The sequence below is a fragment of the Octodon degus genome, unplaced genomic scaffold (genome assembly GCF_000260255.1).
Source record: "Octodon degus isolate 3935 unplaced genomic scaffold, OctDeg1.0 scaffold00325, whole genome shotgun sequence".
NCBI classification, from domain to species: Eukaryota; Metazoa; Chordata; class Mammalia; order Rodentia; family Octodontidae; genus Octodon; species Octodon degus.
Window position 1 is genome coordinate 1089864 of NW_004524901.1, and position 11671 is coordinate 1101534.

Below are 11671 nucleotides of genomic sequence, written 5' to 3' on the forward strand. Positions count from 1 at the left end.
TTCTAGCCTCTCTGCAGGGACATCAGCTTCAGAGTTTCACACCAGGCCTGTTTGCAGGCCCTGGTCAGGGCTCGGAGAGAACCAGCAGTTGCAGAGGAGCAGAAGCTCTCCCACGCACTTGCCAGGACTGTGCTGTGTCTGGAGGGGTCCTAAGACCTGGGCAAAGGGTCTCGCTCACATTTTGGGCCTGGAATGGGTATTTTAATATTTTTAGCTCTTTATCATAGAGCTAAAACTAAACATGAGTTTTGAACCTTTTACTTCTAGTGATTTCTTCTCTATTTCAGTATAATTGTATTTATTTATCTTTGAGTTTGCAATGTTGTTTTCATGAATTGCAGCACTATCTTTCTGTTGACATTTCTTTGTTTATTCACTCAAATTTTTATTACAGTATATTTTACTGTACTTCATTTTAATCACATATTTCATTTTATTTTACTTTCACTATACCTTATCTTTAAATATTAAAATACCAGAAAAAGAAATCAGTGGTATTTTTATGTCATCATACCCTTAGCTGAAACATGCAAAAAAGTAAATCCATGAAATTTTAAGTACACATGAAAATGATTATTCTTTATAGTCACACAATTAAACATAGCCATCATTTTTATCTTATTATTTGTTGTCTTTCAGAAATACTAGTTATTGAATGCTTCCAGTGCTAAGTAAAACATTGAGAGAGAAAATCACAAGGCAAATGTAATTGTTCAACAACCATTAGAAATATCAACTTCTATAAGAATTCCTAGGCTGGGGCTGTAACTTAGTGGAAGGGCTCCTGCTTAGCATGGTCCAGGTCCTTATTTCTATCTCTAGCTTCTCCCCACCCAAAAAAGCCTCCCTTGAACAAAGTACTCTGCTCTGTGATCTATCTTCTATATATCAATCCATCTCAGAAATGCATAGCTCACATAAAGAAGTGCTGCTTTACTTACCTTATATTGATAAATGTCCTTTAATGTGTGAAGAAAGACATTTGGATTTTTAAAATTTTAAGAAAAACTAATAAAGTTCAGTCACAAATACATAGTTTAAAAGTGCTCTCAGATCTTTTAGGTGTTCAGTTGATACAGGTGTTCAGTTGAAAGAGGTTAAAAAAAGTCTAAGGCATGATAGCAACAAAATGTAGCCAGAGTGCCTGTGGTTGTGCTATTTGTGTGTTTTTCATAAGAATCTGAGGCATTCTATTTACATAGATAATGGGTGTATCTTCATCTTAGATGAATTAGACTTTTAGATAAAAGTCCATGTGTCAGTTAAAAATATGTTTTCTTTCTCTAATACTGGATATTAAGTCCATTTGTTCAAAGTTGGGATTCCACTGTGACATTTCTTAGTTAATTAATATCAGTGCCTGTGTAAGTGAAGAGTTGAGATCACATGCTACACTTGTGTCAGTGTCTATTTGAGCTTTATATGCAGTAGTACTTGTTTTATAAATTTACATGCCCCAATATGTGCTGCATGTATCTTCACAATTGTTGTCTTTTCTTGCTGAATTTTTCCATTACTTCATATTTGATGAACTTCTTTACCTTATCTGATCAATTTGTGTTTGAAGTCTACTCTTCATGAGAATGAAACATTTACCAAAGTTTATTTTCAAAGTCCTGTTGAATGAAAATTTGTTCACCATCATCTGATTTTTAGTGTACAAATTTCTCTTTGATTCAGGTGAGGTTTCTTTCTTTCTTTTCTTCTTTCTTTCTTTTTGTATTTTAGGGAAGGGTTTACAAGGTATTCAGGGTCTTCCTACTAGGTCTGACTTGTAGTGATCCACCTGTTTACAGCCTCTCAAGTGCTGGGATTATAGGTTCATGCTAGCATGTCCAGCCTCAATCGCAGTCTCAGTGTGGTCCAGGAGTGGGGCCAGGCAGGCAGGCCCATAAATTGAACCTGCAGCCAGTGCACCTGCTTGCAGGTGGTTTCATTCACTGAACTATTTGACTGACTCTGTCCACCTCACCCCACCCTGGGGGCAGGGCTGGCATGACATGTGGTTCCAGGAATCAATCAGAGGTCCTTGTGCTTTACTAAGCTTACCTAAATAGTCACTTTAGTCCATTGAGCTATCTCGCCGACCCCTATCTGTGTTTTTATTTCTTTTTTTATTTTTATTTTTATTTTTTTGCTTTTTTTTCCAGTTGTGGCAGGTGAGATGTACTGGAGAAGATGGAAAAAAGGAAGCATGTAAGTCAATAGGAAGAGGAGTTAAGAGAATTTTGAGTATGTTGCAAAAATAGGACAAGTTCAGACTCTACTGAGCTATTTCATAGATGAATTAAAAGTCTGGTGTTGAAGTTGTTTGAAAGAGTAACCATAAAGGCAGGAAGTATTCACATGATCAGAATTATATTTCGAGATTGAGGGATGCTGTGATTTTTGGTACCTCTTAACATGTTTGTAGATAACTTTGTTCAGATCTTCCAAGTAAAATTTTGTTAAGGGTTACACTGACATGCCTTTCAGTGGTACTGTTCGATTCTATTCTGTAGAGACTCATCAGACGCTGTTTTATTTATGCCACTAGATAAGTCTGAGAGGAGGAAGAGGCAGAGGAGGCAAGAAGAGAAAGACCAGATAGCTCAGCAGGCTAAAGTGACTGCTTAGGCAAGGGCAGAGACTAGAGTTCAATTCCCCAGGTGCTGTGCTGGCCTGGCCCCTGGACACACTGAGGTGACTGAGACTGGGTGTGGTTGTACACTCCTGTAATCCTAGAGCTTGGGAGGCTGAAAATAGTAGGATCATTATGAGTCCAGTCTGTGTAGTGAAAACTTGTAGACCCTGAATTAAATATCTATATCTATATCATCTATATCTATATCTGTCTATATCTATGTCTATATCATCTGTATCTATGTCTATATCATCTATATCTATATATATTTAAATACATATTTAAAAATAAATTTAAATATACTATAATGTGGGAGGCTCAGTAACTCCAGGCCTCCAATCATATTACAAGTGGGTTTCCGAATTCCTCTTCCCCTACCTCTGCTGAGCTAAGCTCCTAATTCTTCTTACCCTGCCTATTTCCCATAAGTCTCCTGCTATGCACCAGAGGTGGGACTTCCTGTCATAGCACAGTTGCCTAGCTACTCACGCCTTTTACCTACTGACGTCATTTCCCTGTGCCTCCGCTATATATACCCAGCACCTACCCTGAATAAACGAGACTTGATCAGAATCCTGTCTTGTCTCCATTTCTCGCATCTCCTGTCCTTTGTCCCCTCCTCAATTCCCTGCTCCTCTCCCAGGTGACCTTCGTTGACCGACCCGCTGGCTCAGGACAAGTGGCGCCCAATGTGGGGCACCTGGTACGGAGAGTTCAGCGATGGAACTATCCTAGCGAGCTGGCAAGAGAGAAAGTAAAAGAGACCTGTGCTGCAGTTGCCTGCTGTGATGTCTGAACCTCGGTAAGTGGATGGAACCCCTTCCCCCTTCCCTTCGGCAATGGGACAGGCATTAAGTGAACATGAGATATTTGTAGAAAGTTTGAGTAAAGCATTAAAGGTGTGAGGAGTAAAGGTTAAAATTAAGGATTTGTGTCAATATTTTGAATATATTAAACAAGTTTGCCCATGGTTCCTTATTGAAGGAACTATTGATCAGAGGTAATAGACAAGGGTTAGTGATGCCCTTAAGGATCATTATGAGACTTTTGGACCTGAAAAGGTCCCAGTTACAGCCTTTTTTCTACTGGAATTTAATTGATGAATTCTTATCCCAGAGACACTGTGACCCGGTTGTTGCTAATGTAATTTAAAAAAAAAGAGTGAAAATATACTACAGGGACAAAAAGGTAAAACTCATCTTAAAGGACAAAGAACCCCCTAAGGGTGTGTGCCCTCCAGTAAGGGAATAGAATCTCGAAATCAAAAGTAGGAAGCCAGAGCCACCAAATTCCAAATTACAGCCCGAGGAGAAAATTAACCCCTTTGATATGAAGGAACTAAGCTCAAAGTTAAAAAAAAATATATCCCAAACTACCAAAATCTCTTCAAGTTGAAGCCAATTATAATGAAATTGATTGCGACGAGCTGACTGAGGAAGATGCTCGGTATCATGGCCGAGACGGGCTGCCCGAGGTTCAGGGCCCTCCGCCATATAGCACTGATCCCAGCACACCTCTTTTGGCTTGTTCAGCCTCTGACACCAGAAAGGAATTAATAGGCAAAATTGAACTTCTCAAAGGACAGATAAAATTAGAGAAAGAGCACCAAGACCTCATCATCCAATTAGAAAGATTAAAATCAGAAAACCCAAAAATGAAAGTATAACCCAACCAAAGGCCCCTTGATTTCAAAGGCCACAAGTGAGGGGTGCTATCCCCAAAAGCTTCCTCCTGTTAGACCCACCCATAGATCTAGATAAGGCAGAGGTATTTCCAGTATTAGAAACAGCTGGCACTCAAGGACAGATTTGGTGCCATTACACTAGTTTCGATTTTAAAATACTAAAGGAACTGAAAGCGGCCAATATGGAGCTATGGCTCCATACACCACAGCCATTTGAGAAACTGTGGCTGACAGCTAGCTTACTCCCAAGGACTGGCAGGCATTAGCCAGATCCACCCTCTCCAGGGGGTATTATCTCCTATGAAAGTCTTCCTGCGTGCAGGGAGGCATCCACAATGATAGCTTCACTGTTGATGATGGATTTGTTACCTTCACCAGCTGCAATCAAATATTTAACTACAGTAGCCCTATTTGCCCAAAAGAAGGGACATGTGTTTGTATGTGGGGGAAGTTTAGCCTTCACATATTTACCTACCAACTGGACAGGACTGTGTGTCATGGCAATTGTATTGCCCAATATAGATGCCATCTCTGGTAATGATCCCATACCCCTTCCCAGTTTAGATTATGTTATGAGCCGCACAAAGAGGGCAGTCTAGTTCATCCCTTTATTAGTGGGTCTAGGAGTCATGGTGGCCATAGGGTCAGGCACAGCAGGGTTGGGAGTAGCAGTACATTCTTATACCAAATTATTGAATCAGCTGATTTATGACGTTCAAACACTGTCAGGTACTATTCAAGATATCCAAGACCAGATAGATTCATTAGCAGAAGTAGTTTAGCAAAATAGGAGAGGCTTAGACCTTCTAACAGCAGAGCAGGGAAGGATCTGCTTAGCTCTACAGGAACTCTACTGCTTCTAGGCAAACAAGTCCGGTATTGTTCAGGATAAAATAAAGAGACTTCAAGAAGATCTTATTAAGAGGAGAAGAGAGCTATTTGAAAACTTTTTCTGGAGCACATGGGATGGAGTACTACCCTACCTTCTCCCCCTACTGGGACCCTTGATTGGACTATTAATACTTTTATCAATAGGACTCTGTCTTTTCAATAGGCTGATGACTTTTTTTAAACAACAATTGGATGCCGTTAAAATGCAACCCATTCAGGTCCATTATCACAGACTTGAGATGGCTGAAAGGGAAAACTGCACTGGAATACAACCAGCTTGTGATGATGAAGGTCTGGAGACCTCTTAGTTCTCCCACCCTTGGTGAGATGGTCAGGCTAGCCAGAGATGGGTAATGAGGGGCATACACAAGACACCACTTGCCGCCTAAGACAGAAATGGGACTTTTTGCCTTCCCAGTCTCCTATGACAGGTAAGGTTTGAGTTGGGTCCATGTAGAGGATGCCTCAACCTAAGACAGGCATTGCTCCCTCAAGGGAATCAGCCATCTACAGAAGCCATATTTTACATACATATATAAAAGTAAAGGGGGACCTGTGGGAGGCTCAACAACTCCAGGCCTCTAATCCTATTGCAAGTGGTTTTCCAGGCTCTTCTTCCCCTACCTCTGCTGAGCTAGGCTCCTAGTTCTTCTTACCCTGCCTATTTCCCATAAGTCTCCTGCTATGCCCCGGAGGTGGAACTTCCTGTCATAGCCCGGTTGCCTAGTTACTCGCTCCTTTTACCCGCCAACGTCATTTCCCTATGCCTCAACTATATATACCCAGCACCTCCCCTGAATAAATGAGACTTGATCAGAATCCTGTCTTGTCTCCATTTTTTGTGTCTCCTGTCCTTTATCCCCTCCTCAATTCCCCACTCATCTCCCAGGTGACCTTCGTTGACTGACCCGCTGGTTCGGGACACTATAAAATATATTAATTTATATTTATATTAATATCAATATCATATACCATATTAATTTACTCATTTATTAATATATTTATTTATATATTAACATATATTAATAATATATATTGATTTATTATAAATATTCAATATTTATATATTTCAATGTATTTAAATGGAAAGAGAGACAGACACACAGAAAGAGAAAATAATAAAGGGACAGGTTCACAAGATTTAACAGAAGAGTATTCTAAAAGTGAAAAGAAAATGCAATGTTCATAATCAGCAAGATAGACTTAAAATTAAAGTTTTACAAAGGAAAGATTTGCTACCTATTGGCAATAGAAACAATCAAACAATAAGAGAGAATTATAAAAATGTATGCATCAAAAATTTCCACACTGGTCAAGGGAGATAACTTAGTAGCCTAAGAGCCTGCTTGGCAAGTGCAAGAACCTTGGGTTTCATCCCCATACCTTATGCCATGCTGGTCTGCCCAGGGCTCTGTGTCACCGAAACCAGGTGTGGTGGTGCAATAATTTCAGCACTCTGGAGGCTGAAACAGGAGGATTACTATGAATCCAAGCTGCATACTGAGACCCTGTACCAAATACATAAATGAACTTTAAATAAATATTTTAAAAGTGGCCACACCCAGTTTCATAAAATTAGTGTAAACTTGCAAAAATTTGTAAATAGATAATAATTCTATTATAGTACATAATTTCAATGCTCCAGTTCACCAGTATATAGGTGATTCATGCCAAAAAATCAACAAAGTTAAGAGTTGAATTATAAGTAAATATTATTTAACAAACATGTAAAATGCTTCCTCCAACTACAAAATACACATTATTTTCAGCATCTCACACAATTTTCTCCAAATTAAATCATGTTTTAGATCATGATGTAGGTCTTGGTTTAAAAACATTGAAGTAAATTCATGTGTTCTATTATGTGAAAAAGAACTAAACTAAATGAAGCAAAAGAAACCACCAAAGTGCACAAACACATGGACATTGCTTAATATAATTTGAAGAGAAGTCTTTTTTTTTTTAATGGAATTATTTTTTCTTTTTTTAGCGGAACTGGGAATTGAATTCAGGCCCTTGTGCTTGTCAGGGAAGCATTTATTCCACTGAGCCATCTCCCCAGCCCGAAGAGAAGTCTTTTTTTTTTTTTTTAAAGTTTTTTTTATTTTTTATTTATTTGAGAGAGAGAGAGAGAGAGAGAGAGAGTAGTGTGTGTGTGTGGCCAGCTCAGCCCACCAGGGGGCGGGGCTGGCTGGCATGTGGTGCTGGGGGATTGAACCGCGGTCCCTGATGCTTTGCCAAGCTTGTTCTAAGTAGGTGCCTTAGACCACTGAGCCATCTCTCCAGCCCCGAAGAGAAGTCTTTTTAAAAGTTGGGAAACATATTAAAGGTCATTAAAATCAAATGATAATGGAAACAACATATCAGAACCTGTGGAATAAATAGGATACATTTCTAAAAGGAAATATTATAGATATAAGTGCCTGTCATGGTTTGTGTCTAGCTATACCCTGAAAGCCTCATGCACTTACAGGGCACACTTCCAGAGTTTGTGATTAATTCATGATCCAGCAATGGGATTATGGGTGTGAGTGCTACACTCAGCCTAGGGAAGATAGCCCAAATGCAATTATAAGGGAGACTGACTTGCTTTTTTAGCCATTACTGCCACTGCTTATGCCATTTTGTTCTTGCTGTTTTGCTGAAACAGCCTCCATGAACTGCTACCCTCTTCCATGTGTCAGCCAGCCTTGGAGTCAGCTGAGTATGGACTGAAACCTCCACTAAATGTAAGCTAAATAAGCCTTTATTTCCTTAATTTTTGGTGTTGGGCATTTTGTCCCAGTAATGAGAGAAGAGTAACTGAAGCACTTCATTTTCCCTTTTGCTTTATCACAGTTTGTCTTTCTTTTGAACACTAACTTCTCTATGCACATTATCTATAGTATACTTTTAATGTCACTTATTCATTTTCTCAAACTTGTCAAGCATATAAAATTTACACTTATAGATCTGATTGTTTTCATTTGTGAGTATGATCTTGAGTTGCATCCATTTACCTATAAGTCTCCAGTTTATCTTTCTTTATAGATAAGTAGTACTCCATTGTATAAAAATTACATCTTTTTACCCATTCTTAGTCATTTATATTAATTTAGGATTAGATTGTATTTTCAAGAGTTTTTCTTCATCTTTGCTAAAATGAATACATTAAGCGGTTGTGATAAAACTTTCCCTTGTGAAAAAAGTTGAATTTAAGGTACAAAGTTAAGCTATTTATTTTCTTGAGATGATTGGCGCAATTTTCTCTGACATAATTTTTTCATTATTTTTCAGTATTCAAAGCAATATACCCATCATATTGATCACTGTCCACATTCTCTCTCTCTCTCTCTCTCTCTCTCTCTCTCTCTCTCTCTCTCTCTCTCCCCTCTCTTCCAAATTTTATTGAGAAACAAATAGAAATGAGATAGTTTCAAATCAAATTAGTAGGACAGTTTCAATAATTAACACATTGCATACTGTCTTCCTAGCGGTTATTTGTTGCACAAGATGCAGACATGTTATCCTATTTACAAACACTATTAGAACAAATACCTCTATTTATTGAATTAAGAGAACGTAGCTATATAACTATCCTAACCATCTTGAATACACAGATACAAAATGGTCATTCATCTGTATCCCCTTTTGCTGTTTAGTTCCATCATTTAAATATTGTAGGCTTGTGAACTCAGCAAAATATTCCAAAATACTCCAGTAGTCCATAATAGTACATTCTCTCTGTCATATTCGATTCCTTCACAACTTTGCAGGCATCATATGAACTTTACCAATTTGGAATCACAACTACACTGTCTTTTCTTAAAATTACTTTGCTTTTCAAAAAACAAGTCTTTCCTTCAATAGCATTTTATTCCATCATCCAAGGCCATATTTTTAAAATGTCTTTAACAATTAGAAAATACCCCTTCTGTTGTATTTTGTGTTTATTTGTCTCCCCAAGCTCCATTTAAGTCATGGTGCAAACTTCTAAAGTTCGTAATTAACTCATGACTCACTGGGATTATAGGACTGAGTACCTATGGGATTTTGTGTGTGAGTGCTATAGCCAGCCTGGGATGGATAGCCTGAATGTAATATAATAAATGTATAATGTTACCTAAGAGAGACAGAGAGATAGACTAGCTCCCTGTTTCTATTGTTGCTGTTACTCCTCCCTTTGGCTCTTGCTGTTTTGTTACCTTCTACTGCCATTAACTGCTAGCCTCTGCCATGTGCTTATCTGCCTTGGAGCCAGCAGCATATGGATTAAAACCTCCAGTAACTCTGAGCTAAATGAATATTTCCTTCATTCATTTGAGTGTCAGGTAATTGTGTTAACAATGAAAGAAGAGTAACTGAGACACATGCAATCTTCAATAACACTATGCATCTTTTGTGGAAGTAATAAATGAGACTTTCTCTTATACCAGATAGGTACAATATATAATAGCAAGCAATCATTTATTTTTCTTTTAACTATTCAGCAGATGTATCCTAAATGGTAATTTAACAACACATTGTAGATTAAACTATCAATGAGATATTTGTTTCCAAGAAATTTTCCCATTAAATGACATCTCCTTATTACTTGGAATTCTTATGTCTAAACCAGTGCAACTTTATCACTCTAATCATAGAATCAAAGTCATGTCATCAATCACACTATCTATGATTCTGGAAATATAGTACTAAATATATGAGTTAACCTTTACTTATTTTTAAACATTTTTCTGACGTGCTTGCTGATCACAGCTTTAGTGTCTAGGAAAACAATGAATGCTTTATTTTCTGTAGTTATAGAAAGTGCATGTAATGAAGTGCATGTGATGTATCACAAATATATGTGAAAATATTTTACCAATTCTAGTTGAAATTAGTGAATTAGAAAGTTTTTTTAAATTTCAGGTTCATATTTGACTATGTCATGGCATAAAGAGAAATTTGAAATTAAAAATAAAGAACAAACACAGGATTGTGAGTCAGTATGGGAAATGCCTTGGATCCAGCAACCAGCTAGTCCAGAGAAATCCAGTACCTGGCAGGTCCTCCTGCAACTAGTGAAGAGCAGCCAGTTTAGGAAAATCCTGGGACTCTGCAACTGACTCAACAGGTACCTGGGCTGAACCCCTACATTGTGGGATGGGCAGCCAGTGAGGGAAGTGTCCACGATCAGCAACTGGCTCAGCTATAGGAACACAGGTTCCTGGCCCATGCCTCTACACCTCAGAAACAGGCCACCAGGTACCAACAGCCACAGAGTATGACCAAGAAGAGGATACTCATGATGGAGAGGTGACACTAGCTGGAGAGAAAATTCTGAAATATAAGGCAGCAGATAATGAATGAAGTGAATCAGTGTTGTGCTTTGCGACAAAGACACAAAGGATAAAAACAGGAAAATTACACTCTAGGAAAGAAAAACACTTTTCATAAAAACTCCTAAGGTCTGATTGGTTCTGTTACATAAGTAGAGACTTTGCTTCCATGATCTAAAGTACAAAAGCAATATTCACTAGGTTTGTCAATTTCTTACTTGCAGATGTTGCTATCATTATTGTGAATTTCATTACTGTAGCTAAAGCGTCATATCTATTTTAATCAGTTCTTTGTTCTTGTGTAACAATATTAAGAAACAACTTGACTGAAACTTTACACCAAAAAACTGGGGACTAAGCTAGATAAAAATCAACATCCCACTCTCAATTAGTTTGGAAGGTGGAATCATGGGAAAGACAGAAACTAAGAATCTCTACTGCAGAGATATTATCCTTGAAGAAAAGCTAATTGCTAGAGAGCTTTTGATATTATGGTAATGGCTACCTAGTACCTAAACTCACAACGATCATCACAGAAAACACAATAAAATATTTTAAGTATAAAATGGTAAGATGAGGCACCAAAATGCAAACTCAAGTTTCAAGCTAACCAGAACAAGTTTAAGAAACAGAAGTAATTTAAAGTCACAAACATGAAATTTCTGAAATGATAGAAACAGAAGTACTTAAACAGCTCTATGAGGCTGTGGAGAAATTTGAATAAGAAATAATCTCTCAAGTAAGACATGAACTAGCAAGCATAAATAAAGAATTGTTCAACATATCAACCAAACTAACTTAGAAAAAAAAAACAGACGAGTATAAGAAAATGTTGGAAACATTGAATGAACAATATAGGAAAGAATTAGCAGGCATTAAAAAATTTCCTTTCTAATGGTTGAGAAAGATGCGGTATTTTTACACAATGGAGAATTATTCAGCTATTAAGAATGATAAACTGCAAGCCTTTATATTGAAGTGCATGCCACTTGAACATATACTCATAAATGAAATAAACTAGACACACATGTGTAAATATCGTATAGTCTCCCTAGTATAAGAACTCCAAAGAAGAAATACAAATAGAAAGATATAATACAAAGAAAGGGAAAGCAGGATCTCAAGGACTAACTAATCAAGAGAGGGAAAGGTGATGAGCTAGGAAACATGACA